At 37.2% G+C, this 26,893-nt stretch overlaps 2 pseudogenes; one reads left to right on the top strand and one right to left on the bottom strand.

Annotated features, from left to right (window-relative positions):
- LOC138843473 (ATP-binding cassette sub-family E member 1-like) overlaps positions 1-26,893 on the bottom strand; it is a 1,090,710-nt pseudogene that overhangs the window by 177,632 nt on the left and 886,185 nt on the right.
- LOC149124982 (signal transducer CD24-like) lies at positions 18,470-18,756 on the top strand (annotated as a pseudogene).

Raw genomic sequence — 26,893 nt, 5'->3', positions numbered from 1 at the left:
TCCTGTTTCTTACACAACAGTGTTCAGAAGCTGAGAAATGTAACTCTCTGAATCGGAGATTGCTGCTTCAAAAAATCCATCTACAACAAAGAACAGCTCTACTTGGAAAATAGATTAAAGTAAAAATCAGAATCAAGGCCAAGGAATGTGACTGCCTTAGGCAGATTCTGTGGGTATGTTGTTAAATTTACTTTGTCTTTTGGTAAGAAAGGATTTTGGCCAATGAAGAGATTTGCATTCATTCTTAACCTTGAGGATTGTGTATACATTTCAAAACAAAACATATAAAAATTAGGAGAAAGGCAGAGCATAAGTGATTCATGTTGGTTTCCTGCTTACCGTGGTCTGAGTGCTTTTATCATTTTTAGGAGGTGCAGCCTGGGGCTGGTGTTGTGGTACAGCAGGGTAAGCTGCCACCTGTAATGCCAGGATACCATATGAGTGCTAGTTTGATTCCTGGCTGCTCCACTTCTGATCCAGCTTCCTACTAATGTTCCTGGGGAAAAACAGAAGATGGCTCAAGTTCTTGGGCCCCTTCCACCCACCTGGGAGACTGTGACGGAGTGCCAGGCTCCTGGCCTGGCTCAGCCCAGGCTGCTGTGGCAATTTAGAGAGTGAATAGAAGATCTCTCTCTCCCTCCTTCCCTCTTTCCTTCTCTCTTTGTCACTCTACTTTTCAAATAAATAAATAAGTAAATAAATTTTAAGAAGATGTGGCCTTTGGGAGGTCAGTAAGTCATGCACAGTACTGATTCCCTCATAAAAGCCTGGGAGAGACCCTCACATTTGCCATGTGAAGTTACAATGAGAAGCTAACTGGCTACAAGAAAGCAGGTGCTCATCGACATTGACTCTGCTGGTACTTTGCTGTTGGACACGGTAGACTCCAGAACTGTGAGAAACAAATCCTTGCTGGAAGCCTGACAGAATAAGACATTGTCTAAATTGGAATTTGTTCCTTCTGTTTTTTTTTTTTTTTTTTTCCCTCAATCTGCCATACCTCAACTATTCAAAGGGCCAAAACATTTTATTTCTAGGTCTTTCAACTTTTATACTCAGTTTTATCATGTTCTGTTCACATGGATGGATAGTGTCAGAGATGTTACAGACGTCTTAAGGTTTAATGAAAAAGTTAGCCGCATCCCCGCTCTCACCAGCCATTCTGGCTTAGGCAGAACCAATGTTGATATTACCTATACGCTATTAGCTGACCAGAAGTACCATCAAGAAACTTGCCCTGGGACCTGACATCTGACTATTATTAATCAACATTGTATTTTTTTAACAGAATTAATCTGTGTTTGGTCTGTATTGGAAAAAAAATAAATCCCCCTGGGAAAGCAAACCCATCACAGAGAAAGGGAAAGGAGCAGCTCTGATTCATTTGATTCTTTATCTCATCTTGAGTGGGTGGATAAACTTTGCATGAGAAGACTCCTATTTGGATGTATTTTTGTCAATGTATTTTTAATATAAGCATAGTACTCATGGTAACACATATATTTGGTAATTCACTAAAGAATTATAATGCTAATGATTATTTACATAATGGTAATTTTCTAAACAGATACATCTTAATTAGTAATTCAACTTTCAGATCACATTGGGCCTGTTGGAAGAATATGGGTATTGTTATCCTTTAATGTTCAAAAGAAAATAGGACTCACAATGCAGGGATAACCCTCAGAGATAACTGGCTGAAAACTGAGCAATGACTGTGGTAATATATGCAAGGTTTTGGGCAAAATGATTATAAAGATATTGTATCAAAACATTGTAGTAATTCATGAGATAAAGTTATTGAAAATATTTTGACTATAAATTATTTTGTAAAATGTGTAATTTTCATTGATATGAACATAAAATTAATTATTCATAGTACAATGCTCATTTGTCAAGTGTAATCAGCAATCTGTAAAACTGTTGCAAAATGATCAGACATATTAATTACCCAATTAAATACAAAATGGACTAAAATGAAATATAGATTGTTAAACTAAGTTTGATTTAGGCCAATTTGCATGTTATCCATTTAAGTCCAGGGAGCTCTCAGCAGTAACAGATTTCACAGCTCATTTATTCACTAGTCCCTTTATTATGCAAAGGCACTTTTACATGAGATTAATATTTAAAGTTTCCTTTGAGTCATCTGTGAACACCCACCATGTGCCAGGCACTGTTAGAACAGCTGTTACAGAACAGCTTAAACAAGCTTGGGAAACAATTAGCTCATTTTAGACTTTCAGATCTCTGCCCAAATGTCCCTTCTCAGTCCTCCATTGACTGCCCCACAGAGCTATCTGAACATTTGTCCCCCTACACTATACTCAGGGGTTTAGTCCTCAAAGTATTACGTTAATCGCACTAACAGGGTGAAACCTTAATCTAATTACAGGGGTTATTGGTGGGGACTTTCGGGAGTAATTACATCAGATTGGGTCCTTACGTGATCAAATCCTGGTGGCTTAGTAAGGAAGAAGACAGGTGGGCTCCCTTTCTCTTGCCATGTGATGCTTCTTGCTGCCCTGGGACTCTTGTCGACAAGCACACAATCACGGGAGGCTGAGCCCACGGGCTTGCCTGATGTTGAATTCCAAGCTTCCACAGCTGTGAGGCAGCATGACCTCTTTCCTACGTGAAGTGCCCTGCCTTGACTGTGCTGTTAGGAAGATGACAGCCGGCAACTACAGAAGTGATTGCTGTGTCAGCCATCACTTGCTTCCTTTGTAGAACATATCACCACTTATCTGTTTCAGATTCTAGCCATGTGCGCATTATTTTCTATACAGAACTCTGCCAAGTTAAAAAAATATATATGTATAGGAAGCAGTCCTTGAAAAAGATTCAGTCTAATGCTTTTGAGACACTGATTGATGCAGAGTAAGTACGTAAAAGTCATCTTAACCATGACGTACCTGTGAGCACGTAGCTAACCAACAAGGAAGGGATTTCAGGGTAAAAGCATGGTGCTCGCTTAGCACCAAGGGCTTCAGGGAAGCAGGGAGTGCATCCTGCGTGGCTCTGAGTTCAATGACTGAAGCAGTCTAATTAATTTTGGATTTCACTGGAAACACTTTTTTTTTTTTTTTGAGAAAGAAAAGATCATTTGGGAAGAAAAGTATTTCTCTTTCCCTTCAAGACTATAACTTTCAATTGGCCTATGAATTTGCAATTTTGGCCACTTCATGGGAATATTCCACCTGCTACCTCTGAGAAAACCTCTCTACCTCTTTCACACTCTCACACTCTTAGCAGATCCTAACAAAATTCCTCCTCGTTGACATTGTTAGAATATGGGATATTACTGTAAAAAGTGGCCTTCAGAATCTTAGTTTTCATAATTGTGGAAATATACTTTTTAAAAGAAGATAATAACAGGATTTACAATCTCAGGAGCCCTGGAAAGGAAGTTTGGTGGATTCGAAACCACCACGATTTATTCAGCATACCTTGGCACTAGGATTACTCCTCTCAACATGTAGATAATTCCGTTAGGGAACAGCACACTGCTTCCGTGTTCTTTACCACCTACGTGTGGCCATAAGTAAATGCTCTTCCATGTGTGAAGTAGATTTTTTTTTTTTTTTTGCAAAATTGTGGCTTCTGCTTCCTCATTTTGGAGGACTTTGTGTTGCCCTCACAGAAGGTATTTAAGATCTATATCAGGCCGGCGCCGCGGCTCACTAGGCTAATGCTCCGCCTTGTGGTGCTGGCACACCGGGTTCTAGTCCCGGTCGGGGCACCGGATTCTGTCCCGGTTGCCCCTCTTCCAGGCCAGCTCTCTGCTGTGCCCCGGGAGTGCAGTGGAGGATGGCCCAAGTGCTTGGGCCCTGCACCCCATGGGAGACCAGGAGAAGTACCTGGCTCCTGGCTTCGGATCAGCTCAATGCGCCGGCCGCAGCGCGTCAGCCGTGGCGGCCATTGGAGGGAAAGGAAGACCTTTCTCTCTCTCTCTCTCTCTCTCTCTCTCTCACTGTCCACTCTGCCTGTCCAAAAAAAAAAAAAAAAATTCTATATCAAAGTTTCTGGATTTAGATGAATTGGTATAAAATATGATTCTGGGACCATGAAAGATTTGTCAGCATCTTCATGTTACCTCATTCTCAGAGAAGGTTTTGTGAGTTTCTGCAGGTCTAGAGCTGGAAGCAGAAGTCACAGCTCCATGGTCATAGGTACCATTACCTTGCCTTTCTCTGCCTGCCATCTGTCTCCTTGGCAACACATTTTCTGCCTTGCTTTTGGAAATTGTGGTAAAGTAAAAACAATTTGGGTTGTTTTAGCAATGGAGATGACTGAAGCCAAGGCCAAATGGTAATTGTTTTTCTCTGTCGCTCCCCCTGTTCATGGAGGAACGACACAGGACCCTGCGCTGTTCTTTTGTCTGCTCGGCCCTTCCCGGGTTTGCTGCTGGTTCTTCCCGGGTTGGCTACCGACCCTTCCACCTCCGTGGAAGGGCGGTTCCCCCTGCCACTTTCCCCACTTCCACGGGGGAGCGGCACACCGCCGGCCGGCTCTCTCGGGGGCTGCACAGGTGTTCCTTCAGATAGATGTTCCTGGTGCATGTTGTCTCTCTCCTCCTTTATAGTCCTCTTCCACAAATCCCAACTCTGCTACCCACACACCGAGTACGCTGCTCTACTCCAATCAGGAGCAGGTCCTACAGTTTATTGGTTAAACTGGAGGCAGCTGTGTAGAAGCTGTTTCCTCCTCTCCCAGCGCCATATTGTGGGAGAGCAGATGTATAGAATAAGTCTTAATTCCAGTAACAGTCTAGTCCGAGTTGATCCCCACATTTCTCCCTTATAGAAAAGGAGCTCTCCCATGAAGAAAGTTAGCAGTTGAGCATTTCATTCAGGCTTGACGCATCTCATGGTTTCACAGGACCCTATGCTGAAGTTCTACGAGCTCAGCTTGAAAATACCTGGAAACACAAGTGACTGTTGCCAGGAAACCCAAATGACTGCTTCCAGGAAAAGAACAGTTCAAGATTCATTGTAAGAACAAATTCTAGGGGAAAAATCAAGTGAGTTAGTCTATTTTCTGCTTTGTTTCCTGTTAAATGGAAGAGATCCCAACCTTCTTAATTACCAATTAGAAAATGGAGTAATATAGTAGCAGTTATTTAACATAAGCTTTATGAGACTAGGTCAGCCCCAGGCTTGCAATTACTGATAGAAAGTGTGGCATGTCAAACTAAGATTTTTCCTGGAGTCTTAAAGGTAAAAGGAGGGAATATTTTTAATCAGATGATCACTCATGTAATTCTTTATAGCTATGATCACTAATGAGATAATAGTAGATCCTGGCTCAGGATCTGTCTAGTAATAGAGTAACCTTAGTACGATTTCTTTTTTTTTTAAATTTTATTTAAGGTATACAAATTTCATTTATATTTATATTGTATTTCATTTAAGATGTAGAAATTTCATTTGTTTTGTATTTCTTATAAACAAATTCAGTAACATAGTGATACTTTCCACCTTACTTTCACTCCTGCTGATGCTCCACCCTTTTTTCTCCTCCCTCTTCTGTTCCCATTCTTATTTTTTAAAGATGTATTTTCAGTTAACTTTATGTTCATAAGATTAACCATAAAATAAATAAAGTAGTCAACAAACATTATGAAGAAAAGAAACATTGGCCCTCAACAATTGAGACAAGGGCTGTTAAAAATTACTGAATTTCAAACTGTCCATTTTACTCCTATAGACTACATTTTAGTTACTCTATTAGTTGCCACAGGTCAGGGAGAATATATGATATTTATATGATATTTGTCTTTTTGGGACCATTTTATTTCACTAGCTATAATGATTTCTAGTCCCAAGCATTTTGTTGCAAATGACAGGATTTCATTTATTTTTTGTTTGTTTTTGTTTTTAACCACTGTCCAGTATTCCATATTGTATGTATACCATAATTTCTTTATCCAGTCTTCAGTTGAGGGACATCTGGGTTGATTCCAAATCTTAGCTATTGTGAACTGAGCTGCAACAAATATGGGGGTACAGATCACTCTTTCATGTGCTGATTTTATTTCCCTTGGGTAAATTCACAGAATTTGGTTGACTGGGTCATGTGTTAGGTCTATACTCATATTTCTGAGGAATCTCCATACTGTCTTCCACAATGGCTGCATCACTTTACATTCCCACCAACAGCGGATTAGAGTACCCTTTTTCCTACATTCTTGCCAGCATTTGTTTGTTGATTGCTGTATGAGAGTCATTCTAAGTGGGGTGAAGTGAAACCTCATTGTGGTTTTGATTTGTATTTCCCTAATGACTAGAGATTCTGTTTTTTTCATGTGTCTATTGGCCATTTGAATTTCCTCTTTTGAAAAATGCCTATTCAAGTCCTTTGCCCATTTCTTAAATGGACTGCTTGTTTTATTGTTGTTGAGTTTCTTGAGCTCTTTATAGATTCTGGATATTAATCCTTTATCAACTGCATAGTTTGTACATATTTTCTCCCACTCCTTTGGTAACCTCTTCACTTTGCTGAATGTTTTCTTTTGCAGAAGCTCCTCAGTTTGATGTAGTATCATTTTTCAAATTTGGTTTTGATTGTCTGTGCTTCTGGGGTCTTTCCAAGGAGTCTTTGCCTATGCCAGTGTTGTGCAGAGTTTCTCCTATATTCTCTATTAATTTGATGGTATCAGGTCATAGATTCATGTCTTTGATCCATTTTGAGTGGATTTTTGAGTAAGGTTTAAGGTATGGGTCTTGTTTCATACAACTGTTATTAAACAATAACATTCCTCACCATTTTCAAGAATTTTGATTGTGAAATTTTATATTATTGCATTAGTTTATATCTGGTTAGTTAACTATATTAGCAATGTATTGTCTAGAACAATGAAAGTCTGGATTTTTTTTTAGAATCATAAATCTATCTTTAAAAAAAGATAACATTTTATTCAATGTAGAAAAATAAATTGAATTTAAAATTTAGTCTTGAATTAAAGATGGACTGATCTTGGAATATGTGTTTGAAGTGAATCCCCCCTCCTTTTTAGTATTTCTCTGTTTAAGTATTTTCCATCAAATGATTTTAGCATTAATAATAGAATTTCACAAAAATCACTTCAAATAATTTATTCTTCACAGTATTTTTAAAGATGCTAATAATTTTGTATTTCTTTGGCATAAATTTGTTTACAGTACTAATTTTACTTAAGATATCATGCCAAATTGCTACTGAGGAAAGAAATTTAGAACTGAACATTTTATAAATGTATACTTTGTTTGCATTCTGTAATTGATATCTTACTGTCAATGACTTTCTTTAAAACAGTACTAAGTATTCTATTAACTTGATTTTTAGAGACGTGATAAAGTTAACTTGGTATAGCCACCTGTCATCTATAGTGGTTCAAATTAGTTGGGTAAATGTCTTTTCAACAAATTCCAAAATTTCACTGTCTAACAGTAGGGAAAATCAATAATGAAACTTTTATTTTTTTGCTTCTGTGTTTATAAACTTGTTTGAAGATCACACTCAACAAGAAATATAACATGAGATAGTTTTTAGTACTCCATTTCATTCTATTGATATTTTAAGATTATTCTACTTTCTTGAAAGACAGTTACAGATAGGAGTGCTGGGAGAGACAGAGAGAGATATTCCATCCACTGCTATGCCACTATGCTGGCCCCTCTATTAATATTTTACAGCATATTTTAAGCATTTTCATATTCCTGGCCTGCTAAATTTTTCTATATTTTATCTAGATAAAAATTTTAATAACTAATTGAAACAATTGTGTATAATTGTATAATTCTGTTTCTGTTGTGTTACTTATTATACAAAATTCTTCAAATTATTCTCATGGAATAATTTGCATGTTGGAAGTTGGAAATTTAACTCTAAATTGTTCTTTCACATTCCTTTACTTGAGCGTTGTAACAAAAAATTGAGTAGCATTTGGAATTTCTTACATTTTCAGAATGAATTAATATATCATACCTACTGTTCATTCATTTTTATAATTTATTCTCTGTGTAATGTGCTGTATTTGTTGTTGATTGTATTCTGTACAATGTTTTCCTATACCATTATTAGATTTCACTATGATTTATACTCTGAGTTGTTCAGTTATTGCTGTGTGACAATCTTCAAATCTCAGTGCTATAGAAAGATTAACATTTATTCTGCTCAAGGTACTCTGAATTGGCTGGAGGTAGTTTGTCTAAACCAAGCTCACATGAAGAGTCTGCTCTCCTTGGGACTCACCTACAGTGGCAGGTTGGTTGTGGATTGGTGACTAGGGTGGGCCTGGTTTGGACTGCTCAGATGAGGGACTCTACACCGTGTCCTCTCATCTATTTCTGAGGCTAGAGAGCCAACCTGGGAATCTATTCATGATGAAGGCAGAACAGATAAAACTTAATTACCAGTACCTTGCAAGCCTTGAGTTACCTCAAATCCCTCAACATCCCATCAAAGAAAGTAAGTCCATGTCCCAGCAGAAACTCAACAGGCAGAGATATCAAGCCAATATTTTTGAACAATAATTTAGTATATCACATGCAACATTATAAAACTCCTATTAATATAATCAAAGTTTTATGAGTGATTTACTAATTACTATATACTATCAGAAAATTGAATCATAAACATTATGTGTTCAATAATAGCATGCCAATATTTTATCTCATTCTTGTATAATATATTCAGCAGGATCCATAATTATGGTAGTTAAATTTCCATCGAAATTCTTGACAATACTATGCATTTAATTTTAATCTTGTCTACTATGAACATGTGATAATTGTAGCCAACCTTTGCACCCATCTTATCATTCTTGTCATTTCTTCCCATCCCTGAATAGTTTTCAATATAGATAAAAACATAGCTTTCTTTAAATATTAAAAAATTAAGCAGCCAGAATCCCATAATTTTAATGTTCAGAATATTTATCTGTAATAAGCTGTGATAAACTTCATACTCATAATTCTTTTGGAACATTGATATTTCTAATGTGATGGATGATGGGCAGAGGCTGATGCCAGAACCCAGGAACTCAGTCCAGGTCTCTCACAGGGGTGGCAGGAGTGCAGTCAGTTCAATCATCATTGCTGCCTCCCAGGATCTGCATTAGCAGGAAGCTGGAATCAGGAGTCAGAGGCAGGTATGGAACCCAGGTAGGCTAATGTGAGACACAGGCATCTCAACTGGCACTTTACCTGCAAGACTGAACACCCACCCTGCTGGAGAACTGTGGACAGCACAATCTCTCATGGGCTATTGTAGTTACATGGTCACATATCTGGGTTAGTAAGAAGACATTTGATGTAATAGATCATCTATTTTCTTTCAGTTTTTCTTGAAATTTATTGGATATCGTTGGTATGGATGTAAAGAGTAAATTTATATCTTTTTTTTTTTGGTCCATGACACATCTGTGCTACAGGTGGATAAAAGCAATAGCTGTGAATTAGTTTTCCTTCTGCAATTCGTTAAAGGTTTCAAAATTTCATCTAATGATGCAGAAAAACATTCTTTCATATCAAGTTCTAACAGCTCTGTTTTTCCTTAATCTTGACAACCGTAGTGAACAACATGATGTGAAGCAAGTCACTATTCACTAATGACCAATTTGTACTTGAGTTCCATGAGATGGAACACCCCTCTCTCCCCACCCACACACAAGATACGTGAAATAAGTTCTTTATTTACCAATAGGCCTATGCGACAAGGAAGACCTAGAAGTCATTGCAAGTCAGTTTCCCAAGGCTCAGAAACCGACCCAGAGCTGATGGAGTATCAGTTGCGTATATCTCACTTGCACTACAGCTAAGGGATTCTGAAAAGCAGTTCACCCTGTTTTAAAATAATTTTTGAAATATTTAACTGACATAAAAATTGCTATGATTATGGGATAGGTACTATGTGATGTTTCCATATATGTACACAAATCTATCACTCCAAACTCTTAACATTTCTTTAGAATAAAAACATTCTAACTCTATTTCTTTTTAAGAAAAATATACAGAACATTATATTTATCTAAATACACCCTATCTCTTACTGTGCAATAGAACAACATAACACTTACTGCTAACTATAACTTAGCACCTATTTAGTAACATTTCCCCATCCCTTCCTCCTCTGACTCTCCAGACTATCATAACCACCATTCTACTTGCATCTTCTATGAGATCAATTTTTTTAGACTCCACATATGAGTGAGATCATATGGTGTTTGTTCTCTGTGTTTGGCTTATTTTGCTTAATGACCTCCAAGTCCATTCATGTAGCAAATGACCAGATTTCTTCCACTTACTGGATAAAATAGTATTCCGTTGTATATTTGTCCATTCATCAGCGGGTGGACCCTGAGATTGCTCCCATGTGTTGGCTTTTGTAAATAGTACTGCAATCAACTTGGGAATGCAGATGTCACTCAGTCTGATGTCATTTTCCTTGGGTATATGCCCACCCGCAGAGTTGTTGCATCATACAGTAGATCTATGCTTAGTTCTTTGGGAAATCTCATACCATTTTCACAATGGTTGTATTAACATACATTCCCATCAACCATGTGCAAAGGTTCCCTTTTTTCACATTGTTAACAAAAATTGTAACTTTCTGTCTTTTTGATGACAGCCAATTTAACTGGCATGGGTTGGCATGTCATTGTTGCTTTGATTTGCATTGCCCTGATGATTAATAATGTTCAGCATTTTTTCACATACTTGTCGTCCATCTATATGTCTTCCTTTGGAAATTCCTTCTTATATATTGCTCATTTTTATTGAATTATTTATTTATATTTACGCTATTGAAATTATTTGAATTCCTTATATTTTCTGATAATTAATTTCTTTTCAGGTATTAGAAAGCTATGTAATATAAGCCGCTATGGAAGTCAGTCTGGAGATTCCTCAGAAACCTGAACATAACCCTACCATACAACCCAGCCTCCCACTCCTTGGAATTTACCCAAAGGAAATTAAATTGGCAAACAAAAAAGCTGTCTGCACATTAATGTTTATTGCAGCTCAATTCACAATAGCTAAGACCTGGAATCAACCTAAATGCCCATCAACAGTAGACTGGATAAAGAAATTATGGGACATGTACTCTATAGAATACTATACAGCAGTAAACAAAACAAAACAAAACAAAACAATGAAATCTGGTCATTTGCAACAAAATGGAGGTATCTAGAAAACATCATGCTGAGTGAAATAAGCCAGTCCCAAAAGGACAAATATCATATGTTCTCCCTGATCAATGACAACTAACCGAGCACCAAAAAGGAAACCTGTTGAAGTGAAATGGACACTATGGGAAACAGTGACTTGATCAGCCCTTGTCCTGACTGTTGATGAATAACTTAACACTTTATCCCTTTCAGTATTTTTTTTGTTCTACTTAATACTATTGGTTGAACTCTGTAATTAATACACAATTATTCTTAAGTGTTGAGATTTAACTGAAAAGTGATCCCTGTTAAATATAAGAGTGGGAATAACAGAAGGAGGAGATGTACAATTTGGGACATGCTCAATCAGACTTGCCCCAAATGGTAGAGTTAGAAACGTGCCAGGGGATTCCAATACAATTCCACCAAGGTGGCATGTACCAATACCATCTCACCAGTCAAACTGATCAATTTCTGTTCACAATTGATCATAATAATATCACTAAGAGTCAAAGGGATCACATAAACAAGACTAGTGTCAGCTAATACTAATTGATAGAATTAAAAAGGAGAGAATGATCCAACATGGGAAGTGAGATACACAGCAGACTCATAGAATGGCAGATGTCCTAAATAGCACTCTGGCCTCAGAATCAGCCCTTAAGGCATTTGAATCTGGCTGAAGAGCCTATGAGAGTATTTCAGGCATGGAAAACCAAGACTCTCCGAAAAAAAAAAAAAGTCATCAAAGAAGGAGGTAACTTTCTCTGAAGGGAGCAGAGAACTTCCACTTTGACTATGACCTTGTCTAAATAAGATCAGAGTTGGTGAACTAAAAAGGCCTCCATAGCCTTGGCAACTCATGACAAGAGCCTAGGGTGATTACTCACGCCATAAACAAGAGTGTCAATTTGTTAAGTCAACAACAGGAGTCACTGTGCACTTACTCCTCATGTAGGATCTCTGTCCTTAATGTGTTTTACATTGTGAATGAATGCTATAACTAGTACTCTAACAGTACTTCACACTTTGTGTTTCTGTGTGGGTGCAAACTGTTGAAATCTTTACTTAATATATGCTAAATTAATCTTCTGTATATAAAGATAATTGAAAAATGAATCTTGATGTGAATGGAATGGGAGAGGGAGCGGGAGAGGGGAGGGTTGTGGGTGGAAGGAAAGTTATGGGGGGGAAAATCCATTGTAATCCATAAGCTGTACTTTGGAAATTTATATTCATTAAATAAAAGTTAAAAAAAAAAAGAAACCAACACATGGACCACTGAAGCAGAACAGATAGCCTGAAAGTAAACCCATGCATCAACTGCAAACTGATATATGACAAGGATGCGAAGACCACACATTTGAGAAAGGACAGTGTTTTCAATAAATGATGCTGGAAAAACTATATTCACATGCAGAAGAATGAAACTAAACTTATATCTTTCAAACATAGGTCAAAATGGTTCAAAGACTTAACTGGAAGACCTGAAAACTTGGAAACTACTAGAAGATGCTTCAGGACATTGGAATGGATAAACACAAGAAATAAAAGTAAACAAATGAAATTTCATCACTAAAGAGCTTCTGCACACCAAAGGAAACCATAGGTTGAAGAGACAGTGCACGTAATGAGATAAAATATTCGTAAACTATGCATCTGACAAAGAGTTAATAACCATACTATATAAGCATCTTTTTTCTTTTAATGTTGGGATCATTGGACTACATTGCTAAGATATTGAAGAAAATCCTGTTTCTACAGGGAATGGAAGAAAATCTTATTGGTTATGTACAGTTTTCCATTTATCTCAAGATGTAAAACTCCCAACATAGTCTCCAGTTATTCTTTAAAAAAAAAAAGATTTATTTATTTATTTGAAAGTCAGAGAGAAGAGGCAGAGAGAGAGAGAGAGAGAGAGAGAGAGAGTGTCTTCCATCCAATGGTTCACTCCCCAATTGGCCGTAACGGCCGGAGCTGTGCTGATCTGAAGCCAGGAGCAGGAGCCAGGTGCTTCTTCCAGGTCTCCCATGCGGGTGCAGGGGCCCAAGGACTTGGGCCATCTTCTACTGCTTTCCCAGGCCACAGCAGAGAGCTGGATTGGAAGTGGAGAAGCTGAATCTCCAACCGGCACCCATATGGGATGCTGGCACTGCAGGCCAGGGTGTTAAGCTACTGCACCACAGCATCGGCCCCTCCAGTTATTCCTTTCAACAACTAATGAGGAAAGGAGTGAACTGAGTCAGTCCAGGGGCACCTGAAAAAGTCTCCTGCATTTAGCAGCTTGGTATTTTCTGCTAAATTGTCTAATATTTTAAAACAAAAGGCACCTGACAGTTATTTAAACTCAGAAACACTTATATTTAAGAAATTAAATCAGAACAATGAATAAATAATGATATTTTTTACTAGTCAAATCATTACTAAGTAATGCCTAACTTATCTACATATAAATAAGATAATAAACCTTATTAAATAATTATTTTTCATGCAAATACTTGTATATTTAATTTTGAAACTCAGCAATACAATTACAGCACAGTTAATGTACATGAACTATAAAACATCAAACATAACCACTGTGCTGAGACAATAAGAGCTCCACATTTTTAAACATTCAGTGACAAAATAATTATTGCATTACTTGTAATGCAATTCATTTATTTAAAAACAGATTATTTTAGATGTGTCATTGATACGTTTTTGTCAATTAGGTGATATATGATAGAGGTAGATATCTTGATAGTAGATGTATAGATAGATGTATAGATGAGAAATGATAGATTATCATGCTGGAACAGACACTGTTTTCATCTGCCTAAAAATGCCATGCTCTACTGATTGTGCCACAAAGCAGCACTTATTGCCATCATAATTTTTGGAGTAAAAAACTGATAAAATCATTGAAGGCATTGTCAGTGTGCACAGGGTGAATTGTGATTCCTTGCTTGCTACTTTGCATTCATATTCTAAGGGGAGAATGGAAGTAGGATTTTTTTGTAATGTTTCAGAAATGGAAATAAGGTCAATGCACTGGCAAGGATGCTTTTGTTCTGGCCCTTCAAGAACGGAGAGTGCTGAGGGAGAGAACGTTCCCCTGGTTGCAAACTTACAGACAGGCCAGCAGAGACAGAATGGGGCATGCTTTGCTGTGGAATGATGGCAGATGCTTCTGGGTTGCTTTGTAAGTTTCATTTTTTTTTCTTTCAAAGAAAGAAAATTTTTCAGTCGCGTTTGTTATTTTGCAATCTATAGTGAATCTTGATATATGACAAATAAAAATTCAGATACAAACGTGTATGATTGACATACTTAAAATTATACATAATAACTGACATGAAACTTCAATGCATTACTTTGCATATAGAAAACTTGAATAAATTAGATAACTTGATAATATTAAGCGCTGGCAGGGTGTAGGAATACAGCAATTATTAAGCATGAATGGATGTACTTACTCAAATACCGCACACAGGAATTCTCTACCTGCACTTGAGTGTTCATCCTGGAGAAATCTTCATACGTACCCTTCAGACAACATGTGCGTGCACTTCTTGTGACTGCATGTGAGAAATCAGAGTAAAGAAGAATCACAGGAGAGATGATAGACACGATTCAGTGCAAGCGTTCCACAGGTCTTATACAGTAGTTTAATAAAAGACTAGATGTACGTGTAACAATATGGATCTTAAAAACAGTGAGGTCAGGGGACTGGCATTGTGTTGCTTTGCATTAAACATCTCCCTGCAATGCCATCTCCCCAGATGAGCACCAATTTGAGTTGCTCTGCTTTCAATCCAGCTTCCTGCTAATGCACCCAGGGAAGCAGTGGAAAATTGCTCCATTATTTGGGCCCCTATCACCCATATAAGACACAAAGATGGAATTCCTGGCTTCGTCCTGGTCCAACCCTGGCCATTGTGGACATTTGGGAAGTGAAGCAGCAGGTGGAAATTCTCTCTCTCTTTCTGTCTGTGACTTTGCCTTTCAAGGAATAAATAAATACATCTTTTAAAAAACTGAGTTCAAAAGGGGACTGCGCTGTGGCGCAGCAGGTTAAAACCCTGGCCTGAAGCGCAGATCCTATGTGGGCGCCAGTTTGTGTCCCGGCTGCTCCACTTCCGATCCATCTCTCTGCTATGACCTGGGATAGCAGTAGAAGATGGTCCAAGTTCTGGGGCCCCTGAACCCGAGTGGGAGACCCGGAAGAAGCTCCTGGCTCCTGGTTTCGGATTGGCACAGCTCCCACCATTGTGGTCATCTGGGGAGTGAACCAGCATATGGAAGGTTTCTCTCTCTGTCTCTACCTCACTCTGTAAATCTGTCTTTCAAATAAATAAAATAAATCTTTTTAAAAAATTGAGCTAAAAAATCTAAACTATATGACATAATAAATTTTACATGCATATAACATAATATACATTTTTGCAAAATTATATAAAATACATATTATAAACACATTTGAATTGTTGCCAAAGTTGTTGGGGTAGGTAATTAGTCAAAAGGGTGAAGCAATACATGAAGAAGTAAACAGAGAGGCCTCATTGTTCAATAAAAGACATCCTGTTTTAAACCAAGAGGGTCTGATTAACTCAATTCTCTGCCATTAAGTTCCAAAAGAGATGCAAATGACAGCAATTAATGCAAACATATTATGGAATACTACATGCTAATTTATCTTACAAACTATATTAAACAAGGTTACAGAAAAAAATCCAAAAATCTTAAAACTCTAAAGAATTGAAATTGTAAAAAAATTAATGAAATTAAAATATTTGCAACATTTCAATTTTTCCCTGAACTCTAAGTTAAAAAAAACTTTAGGGTGAGTTTTACCATTTTCCAAACAATACTTTTCTTTTTTTTTTTTTACAATTGTTTTTAGAAAAAAGAAAAAGAACAAGATTTCCAGCTCATTTCATGGAATTTAGATAACTTCAGTGCTTTTAGACAGAAAAAATAGTTGCAAATAAAGAAAATCATGGGTTTTAAAATAATTTTGTCATTAATTTCTAATTTTATTGCTTTATGATTAGTATTTTCCACCACAGTCCGTATCACACTGAATTGGGGAATGATTGAAGCTTCCTCTATCAAAATATTCTGTGTGTGCTTTAAAAAAATGGACATTTTTTTGTTGGTTAGATATCTACCACAGTCTAACTATACAAAGGTGCTCACTATCTCTATGCTTATTTTTTGTTTGTTTCATCTTCAGTTTTGGAGTAGGGTGGATTAAAACCTTCAGGTAGAATTGTTATTTTATTTCTTTTGCTTTTTTCTGAAGTTCTACAGCTCTTGTGTTATGCATTTTGGAAATACATAGGTGTGTGTATATTTATGATCATTATATGATCTCACTCTATTATTCCTTTACTGGACTACAAAATTCTTATGGTGAAGAACATAGCTAATGTTGTAGATAACCCACACAACGTCCATGATTCAGCACAACAGAAAATTCTGTCTTCCTCACACAAAGAAAAATCTCCAAAGACGTGATGGCTTCACAGGAGACAAACGTTGGAGGTAGCATTGCCCCATCAATGCTACAAAGTTCCCACATTTGCATGGGCATCAATTGTAAGCCAATAAATTAGAACATGAGGTTCACAAATGACTTTTTTTTTTTTTTGAGCTAGGCCTGCAAATGGTATTTTTCTGCCCATTTTTCCTTGGCCAGAATGTAATCACAAGGCCATATCAAATCTCAAAGAGAGCTGGAACAGAGAGTCTTAGTGTAAATATGCTCCATAATTAAGAAAGAATCAGGCTGATTGTAAAATTATAGGTCCAAAATTTATTTTTAAACATTTGTAAATATTACGTCTTATCACCAAAATCAGTGCTGAGAAGTCACATATAAACATGATTTTTAGAAATTACTGGTGTCCTAATATTTCACTATAAATTCAATTTTTATTTTATCTTCTTATAATGCTGCTTTTCATATGATAGTAATCCTATATTTCTCCTGCACATCTGTTTAACTTTTCTTTCATATTGAGTTTCTTGCCTTTGATGCTACTCTTAGGCAGAATTTTTCTTAACATATTTGACAAGTGCATTCATTGATTTCTCAACTATTTTCATCTTACTATTTATATCTTTTCAGAAATAACATTTTAATTTTTCTCTTTATGACACGTAATTTATTTGCAATGAAGGGCTGGATACAGCAGGGTGATATAACAAGTATAAATAAATATGCATCTAACATCAGAGCATCTGATTCTATAAAGAATGAGATATAAAATATAATAACAGTAGGGGACTTCAACACCCCACACTAAGCAATAGAGAGATCACTCAGACAGAAAACATCAAAGAAATATCATATTTAAACCACAGTCTAGGCCAAATCTAGCAAACAGTTACCCAACATTCTGCCCTGCTGGTGAAGCCTATACACTCTTCTCAGTAGTACATGGGAGCATTCTGCAGGGCAGATTATGTGCTGTGTCACAAAACAAACCTTAACAAATTTTCAAAGACTGATATAACTTCAGCTATATTCTCTTGAGTGAATAGTATAAAACCAGAAATGAACCATGAAGCAAATTTTGACACTTTACAAATATATGGAGATTAAATAACAAGTTCCTGAACAACCAGTTGGTCAATGAAAAAAGTAAAAAGGAAATTTCTGTAAATAAATGAAAATGAAAAGGAAAACTAAGCATACCAAAGCCCATGAGATGCAGAATGGCTAGATACAAAAGGAAGAAATATCACAAATAAATAGGTGATACAGTTTAACAAATCAGAAAAAAATTAGTACAAGGAATGAAATAATAAAGAGCATAAATCAATGAAATGAAGACACAAAATATAAAAGTCAATGAAATGGAATTTTGATTTAAACCTAGACTAACCAAGAAAAAATGGAAAGCTCATATAAATAAAGCCAAAAGTGTATAATGAGATACAATTGATACCACAGAAATACAAAGGATCACAAGAGACTACTATGAACACTTAGATGGAAACAAACTGGATAACCTAGAAGTGATAAATTCTTGGTCAGATACAATATAGTAATATTGAATAATAAATGAATGGAAAGTTTCACAGGCCAATAATAAGTGATAAATCTGAATTGATAATAAAATACCTCACATCAAAGAAAAGCTCAGTACTTGATGGCTTCTCTGCTGAATAGTATCAAACATTTGAGGAATTAATACCAATCCTCACACTATTCAGGAAAGTGTAAGAGTAAACATTGCCCACCTCGCCTGCGCGCGCCCGCCCGGAGCCGCCGATCCCCGTGCACCTGGCATCCCACGAGACGCGCCGCGCACCGACTGAGCGGACATGGGCAGAGCAACGGTGGCCAGGCTTGGACTGGGGCTGATGCTGCTGGCACTGCTCCTACCCACGCAGATTTATTCAAATCAAACAACTGTTGTAACAATGTCAAGTACTCCTCCCCAAATGTTTCTTCGACTGCTCCAAGTCCAACCAATGCCACCAGTAGGGCAGATGGCAATGTCCTACAGTCGACAGCAGCCAGTCTCTTCATGGTCTCACTCTCTCTTCTACATATCTACTGTTAAAAGAGACTCAGACCAAGAAACATCAGCATTTTCCCCTCTTCTAAACCCAATCCAGATAGCGACTAGAAGTCCAGCGTGATTCCATGCCTTGCGTTGTTGGCACAGAAAATGTTGAGAATCCCAAATTTCATTGGCTTGAAGAACATAGGAAGAGTTTGGCCAGGTGATGAATGCCAATATTAAGTCTGCTGGAGTTTTATGTTCAAGATGAAGAGAGACAACATCCAAAATTAAAGACATCATTTTTCTTGAACGTGGCTGAAGAAATTTACAAACACTTAAAACTCTACCTTGAAAATCCAAATAGATTTTTGTCTTACCTAGAGATAAAGGGTGGGATGTGGAATGGAGATTCACTTTTCATTTGGTTTATCAAATGCTTAAGGCCATAAACCAGTTAGGTGATACAAAAAGCTCCCATGATTCTATTTTATGTACATTAGCAGGAATTCCAGGTGTTCTTGTAGCTCCTCAGTGTGTTGTTTCAGCAGTACTAATTGAATACTGATCCTCTCTAAAGTTTCACATGGTTAAGTTATCACTGTTCTCTTAAGGACTGAACTCTTTCTTGGAGGCTTTGGATTTGACATTGCATTTGACCTTTTGTGTAGTACTTGACTTGTACCAATGATGGATTGGAATCTACCCCCAAATCCAAGCATGAGTAAATCTTGCTTATCCTCATAAAGTCAAACGGTAGGCATTTTCCGCCCCGTATTTTCTTTCAACAAGAGTGTCAGGATCATTTAAACCGGTTCCAAAGAGTAGAATTGCACTGATCTCAACTAATTTCAAAATGCTGCTGCTTTGTTTCTGCCTCTGTTGAGTACTTTTTGCAGTTTCCAAAAGGGTCTGTTCTAAAGGTGAAGTGAGACATGTTGAAATAAAAAAATAGGCAAAAATGCAAAGAAGCCAAAACTGTAAGTCAAGTATTTGGGAAGTGAAGACTGAAAGCTAACTTGCATTAAATTCACAAAAACTTTTATACTCTTTATGTAAATACTTTTTTTAGAAAAAAAGAATCCAACAGCGATGGATCAGAATAGCCACATTTGGAACTGTCTGTTGCCATTCAATATTTTTAGATAGTTAGATAGTTTTAAGCCTAACGTTGGCTTCAGTCTGCAGTAAATCTTTCACAACTCCCTCGATGCACAGAGACCTTTTAAAAGAAAAAAGACACTCCCTGAAATCTTTTGTTCGCATGGCCACACACTGATGCTTAGCTGTTCCACTATCTAATTATGGCCACAGGAGTCTTTAACCAAGGTCTTTTGTTTTTTTTTTCTTAACCATCCCTAGAGACCTACATGGGAACAACCAGGTTGGACAGATCTGAAGCTACTGTGTGTGTGAATGAGCACTCCCTTTTGCTTCATACCTAAATGCTGTACATCTATTTTGGATTGTATATGTGTTTGTGTATTTATGCTTTGATTCATAGTAATTTCTCATGTTATGGAATTGATTTGCATTGAACACAAACTGTAAATAAAAAAGAAATAAATGGCTGAAAGAGAAAAAAAAAAGAGGAAACATTTCCAAACTCCAGTATTATCTGATACTCAAACTAGACAGGAGCTCACACAAAAAATGAAAACTATAGGCCAATATCCCTGATGAATATGAATATAAAAATCTTCAACAAAGTATTAGCCAATCAAATCCAACCATGCATTTAAAAAAATGCATTGAAAAGCTCATTTGCTATGATCCAGTGAGATTCATTCCAGGAATGCAAATACGGTTCAAAAAATGAAAAAGAATAAATGTGATAACCACATCAACAGAAAAAAGCATGGAGGCTGGAGCCACGGCTCACTAAGCTAAAACTCTGCCTATAGCACCAGCACCCCCGGTTCTATTCCTGGTTGGAGTGCCGGTTCTGTCCTAGTTACTCCTCTTCCAGTCCAGCTCTCTGCTGTGGCCCGGAAAGGAAGTGGAGGATGGCCCAAGTCCTTGGGCCCTGCACCTGCATGGGAGACCAGGAGGAAGCATCTGGCTCCTGGATTTGGATTGGTGTGGTGTGCCAGCTGTAGTGGCCATTTGGGGGGTGAACCAACAGAAAAGGTAGACCTTTCTCTCTGTCTCTCTCTCTGTCTAATTCTACCTGTCAAAAAAAGAAAAAGAAAGAAGCATGGAAATCATATAATATTCTATGCATTTTATATATATTTATATATATATAATGAATATTTTATATATTTCAAAATCCATTCATGGTAAATTAAGTATAGCAGGAATATACCATAACACAATAAGGGTCATATACGACAAACTCAAAACAGACATCACACTGAGCAGAGAAAAGTTGAACTTCCTTTAAGTTTTGGAATATTGACAGGATGTCCATTTTGATCACTTATATTTAAAGTCCAAAGTAGTATTGGAAGTCGTAGTCACTGAAGTTAGGCATGAAAACGATATAAAACATGTCCATACTAGAAAAAAGAAGCCAAATTGTTTATGTTTGTAGATGATATGATCTTTTTTACATAAATAGTTAAAACACCACCAAAAACATGTTATCACTAATAAATTCAATAAACATGTAAGACACAAAAGAATCAGACAAAATTGAGTGGATTTACTGTATATTAATAATAAAGCAGTCATAACTACACATAATCACAAATAAGAAAGCAATCTGAATTACAATAGCTTCAAAAAATAAGATACTTGGGCATAAATTTAACCAAGGAGGTGAAAGATCTCAACATTGAAAATTATGAAACACTTCTGAAAACAAATTTAAAGAAAACACAAGGGAAAGATAGTCTATGTTCATGGATTGAAGAATTAATATTGTTAAAATGTACTACAGAAAGTGATCTACAGATTCAATGCAATCAAACAAAATGCATCAAACAAAAAAGCTCCTGCATGGCAAAGGAGACAATCAACAGAGATAAAAGACAACTTACAGGGCGGGAGAAAATACTTTCAAACTACTCATCTGACAATGGACTAATGTCTGGAATATATAAGGAACTCAAATAATGCAACCACCAAAAAAGCAAATAATCTGTGTGGAAAAATAGGCAAAGTACTTAAATAGATATTTGTTAAAAAACGACATGCAAATGGATAACAGATGTGTTAAAGAAGATCAACATCATTAATTATCAGGGAAATGGAGAAGAAAAATACAGTGAAATATTATCTGACTCCTGTTAGAATGGCTATTATCAAAAGTATAAATCCCAAAGAAAACAAGTCTCATAAGGACATGGAGAAAGTAAGCTTATCCACCCTATTGGTGGGAACATAAATATGCACAACCTTTTGTAGGTATTTAAGGAACTGCATGAGATTCTTTTACAAATTAAATGATTAACTATCACATTTCTGGGTATATATAAAGGAAATGAAATCCGTATGTCAAAGAGATATCTGCACTCCCATATTTTTTGAAGTATTATTCACTATAGCCAAAGTAAAGATTGACCCAATTGCCCTAAACAGATGAATGGATAAAGAAAATGTGTAACATCAACACAATGGATCTATACACAGTAATATTCAGTGTCATTCACCACACCATGAGTAAACCTGGAAGACATTATATTAAGCAGAATGAGCCAGACACAGAAAATAAGAGCCCATGATGTTACTCATTTGCACAATCTAAAAATGTTGATCTCACAAAGCTAGAGAAGAGAAAGGTGGTTACTAGAAACTAGGGAAGCTAAGGAGGGTGTTGAGGTGAGGTTGTTCAATAGGTACACAATTAGAATTAGGAAGAATAAGTTCTGATGTTCCGCTGCACAACAGGTTGACTATAGTTAGCAATAATGTATTGCATATTTGAATAGGTGTATGAGTGGATTGTGATGATAAATTTTAAGGTGATGACTGTGTTAAGTAATTTGATTTGATCATTACACAATATATGTATGTATAGAAATGTAATATTGTGCCCTATAAATATGTACAGTTCTTATGTGTGAATTAGAATGAAAAAAATTCTTGAGAGGGCCGGCGCCGCGGCTCACTAGGCTAATCCTCCGCCTAGCGGCGCCGGCACACCGGGTTCTAGTCCTGGTCGGGGCGCCGGATTCTGTCCCGGTTGCCCCTCTTCCAGGCCAGCTCTCTGCTGTGGCCAGGGAGTGCAGTGGAGGATGGCCCAGGTGCTTGGGCCCTGCACCCCATGGGAGACCAGGAAAAGCACCTGGCTCCTGGCTCCTGCCATCGGATCAGCGTGGTGCGCCGGCTGCAGCGCGCCGGCCGCGGCAGCCATTGGAGGGTGAACCAACGGCAAAGGAAGACCTTTCTCTCTGTCTCTCTCTCTCTCACTGTCCACTCTGCCTGTCAAAAAATAAAAATATAAAAAAAAAATTCTTGAGAGGAAAATTTCAACTGATTGGGGTATTCAGTAAGACTGAAAAATGTTAATGTTCAAGTTATCTTGAGAGGTTGCCCTATTTAGTCACTCTGAGTGATGTGTGTGTATGAGTGTATATGCATGTATGTATGTGTGCATGAGATGAAGAACACAGATATTTCTTTTCCTTAGGGACATATCCTCCAGTGTGGAGGAGAAATGTATAAATGCAAGACTGATAACAAAGCAAGTGATGTAGGCCACAAGGGTGAAAGAAATCATAGACAGAGACAGGCAAAATTAATGCACTTCTGAGTAGTTGAGGAAGAAGTAAAGGAAGATCCCAGAACAGATTTTCACGAATGATAGGATATGATAAATTTAGGATTAAGGAAAAATGTTTCAGTTAGGAGTGTGTGTACGTGTGTGTGCGTGTGTGTGTGCACGCGTGCAATATAGGAGATGTTAAAAAGGAAGGGTTTAAGTAACAAGTAACCTGAGAAGTCAAGTGTTTCCATTTGTTTTCTGGAGTATTTATTTTATTCTATTTATCCATTTATTTTATGGACAATAGAAGCCACTGCAGTTTTGTGAACAGAGGACCAATGTGAGAACAGCAGTAGATTCATCAGATTGCAGTGTATAGGGTAAATTTTAAGGGAGATGGTAGAGAACAGGAAGACCATGTAAAAAGCTATGTTGGCAACACAGATGCGGTGAGTGTTTGTGTCATAGTCTAGGCAAGTATAATTGCAATGCAATAGAAAAGAAAGAACAGAATGAAATCTGAGCAAATCAAATTTAGGAATAAGATGATATGGTGATTATAGGTAAAGGGAAAATGAGAAGTAAGAACCATTTTACCAGAACAAAATACAACATAAAGAAAATAACTTTTGATAGGGAGTGATGAATATCGTGATGAAAAAATGATTGGCTTTTTAAACTGTTTCATGAATTGTTTTAGCTCCTTGGAAATATTTTAGAGATTCTAAAAGTCATTGAATTAATTAAAAATTAATGATTAACTAATGTTGATATAAAATAACATATATAGTGCAAGACTTAAATATTTTATTTTTTAACTTTTATTTAATAAATATAAATTTCCAAAGTACAGCTTTTGGATTACAGTGGCTTTTTCCCCCCATAACCTCCCTCCCACCCACAACCATCTCATCTCCCACTCCCTATCCCATACCATTCACATCGAGATTCATTTTCAATTATCTATATATACAGAAGATCAATTTAGTATATACTAAGTAAAGATTTCAACAGTTTGAACCCACGCAGAAACACAAGGTGTAAATTACTGTTTGAATACTAGTTATACCATTAATTCACATAGCCCAACACATTAAGGACAGAGATCCTACATGGGAAGCAAGTGCACAGTGACTCTGTTGTTGATTTAGCAATTGATACTCTTGTTTATGGTGTCAGTAATCACCCGAGGCTCTTGTCATGAGTAGCCAAGGCTATTGAAGGCCCCTGAGTTCACCGACTCTGATCATATTTAGACAAGGTCATAGTCAAAGTGGAAGTTCTCTCCTCCCTTCAGAGAAAGGTACCTACTTCTTTTTTTTTTTTTTCTTTGCCAGAGTGTCTTGGCTTTCCATGCCTGAAATACTCTCATGGGCTTTTTAGCCAGATGTGAATGCCTTACGGGCTGATTCTGAGGCCAGAGTGCTGTTTAAGACATCTGCCATTCTATGAGTCTGCTGTGTATCCCGCTTCCCAAGTTGGATCGTTCTCTCCTTTTTAATTCTATCAGTTAGCATTAGCTGACACTAGTCTTGTTTATGTGATCCCTTTGGTTCTTAGTCCTATCATTATGATCAGTTATGAGCTGAAACTGATCACTTGGACTGGTGAGATGGCATTGGTACATACCACCTTGATGAGATTGAATTGAAATCCCCTGGCTCGTTTCTAACTCTACCGTTTTGGGGCAAGTCTGATTAAGCATCTGCTGAACTGTACATCTCCTCCCGCTCTTATTTCTACTCTTATATTTAACAGGGATTACTTTTCAGTTAAATTTAAACACCTAAGAATAATTTTGTGTTAAAGAGTTCAACCAAGAGTATTAAGACAAATATTTTAACTCACTGATGGGCATCAATGATATTAGCCTGAGCCTCCACACCAACCCATTTTTTGAGTGAAAATTTCAGAATAAGACCGCATATTACCTCTATGTGTACAGAGTTAGAATTTTTATGAAATATTGATGAAAGACCTTGAATCTTCCTTAGTGCTTTTGTTAATTGAGGCCTCTTAAAATGGGCACACTCTGTATCTATAGTTTGTACATGTTTTGAATGTGTCCTCTCCAAAACTTAGGTGTTGCCAATTTGGTGCTGTTAAGAGTGAGTTCTTTAAGAGTTAGTTAGGGGGCTGGTGCCATTTGCTCCACTTCCAGTCTAGCTCCCTGCTAATGAGCCTAGAAAAGCAGCAGAGGATGGCCTGAGTCCTTGGACACCTGCACCCATGTGGAAGACCAGGATGAAGCTCCTCATTCCTGGCTTTGGCCTGGCCCAAACTGACCACTGTGGCCATATGGGGAGAGAACCAGTGGTTGGAAGATTTCTCTCTCTTTGCCTTTGCCTCTCCCACTCACTTTCTGGAACTGCCTTTCAAATAAATAAACAAATCTTTAAAAAATAATTAAGTCATGAGGGTTCCTTCCCTGATGAGCGGAATTGGGTCCCTGTATTAAAGGGATTCATGAAAGGAATTTGAATTGAGTTCTTCCCTATTTGCCTTTCTGCCTTCTGCCATGATGGCTTCTTTCCAGAAGATGTAGCAATAAAGTACCATCATTGAGCACAGGAAAACCCTTATTGAACACGCAACTGGCTGGTGCCTTAGTGTTGAACTTATAAGCATTTAGAACTGTAAAAAATTTGTTCTTCATAAATTACTGTTTCAGTTGTTCTCTTAAAGTAGTACAAATGAATGAAAACATGTCTGCATGCACAATTTGAGGAAATGTAACTCCCATCTTTAACTACTGTGCATGCATGTATGTATGCAACAAAACAGGTTAACAGTTACATTTAAGAACTTCACAATAAATACATGCTATTATGTTAGTTTTATTTTAAATAATAATTGGGATTCATTTAAGGTTTAGGTTAAAACAGAATGTATGTCTAGAAAGATTTGAGTTACTGATTTGGAGTACACTGAGTTTCAAGCTTTGATGAGACACAGATGGAAATCACAGAACATGAGTACTGATAATGAGAGTAATAATTCTCTTCAGAATTTTGGGACTAGTGGTAGATTTAACAATAAGTCTGATAGCTGGAACTGTGAGGTAGGATGAAGTCTCCTAGGGGTAAATGTATATAGTGCTTCCAAGGTATGCAGTGTGAGGAGGACCTAGGAATTAACACAGAAATCAGTGAAGTAGCCTGGAGGAGTAGCCGTTCTTAAGTGCAGTAGGTTGTTGAGTCTTATTCTGCAGCACCAGCTAAAAGGGCCTCTGTCTCCACTGGAGAAATCTCGTAGCTGCTTGTAACTTAACTCCAGGAAAACTGTCTACACAGGAAAACTGGACTCCATAAAGAGCTACAGAAAAAGACTCGAAAATGTTTGGCGGAAGTGATTGTTAAACAAACATGAATGCCTTATACTGCTTCTGTGATAACGTTGGGTGCCAAGAGAAAGTGTAAATAATATCTCATCTTTTCTAACCGAGGAGAGGGAGAGTGTGTGGGAGAGAGCCCATGTAGTATCTGAGGTTAAACAAGTCCTCATGACATATTTTAATGATGTATAATATTATGGTCTGGAGATAGATGAGACTCATCAATTATGTATAGTATTATGTCTGGAGAGAGATGA

This window comes from Oryctolagus cuniculus, chromosome 8 (genome assembly GCF_051225735.1).
Source record: "Oryctolagus cuniculus isolate XC-2025 breed Fujian yellow rabbit chromosome 8, ASM5122573v1, whole genome shotgun sequence".
NCBI lineage: Eukaryota > Metazoa > Chordata > Mammalia > Lagomorpha > Leporidae > Oryctolagus > Oryctolagus cuniculus.
Note: the sequence above shows the minus strand (reverse complement) of the source record. Positions and strands in the feature narration are given on the sequence as shown.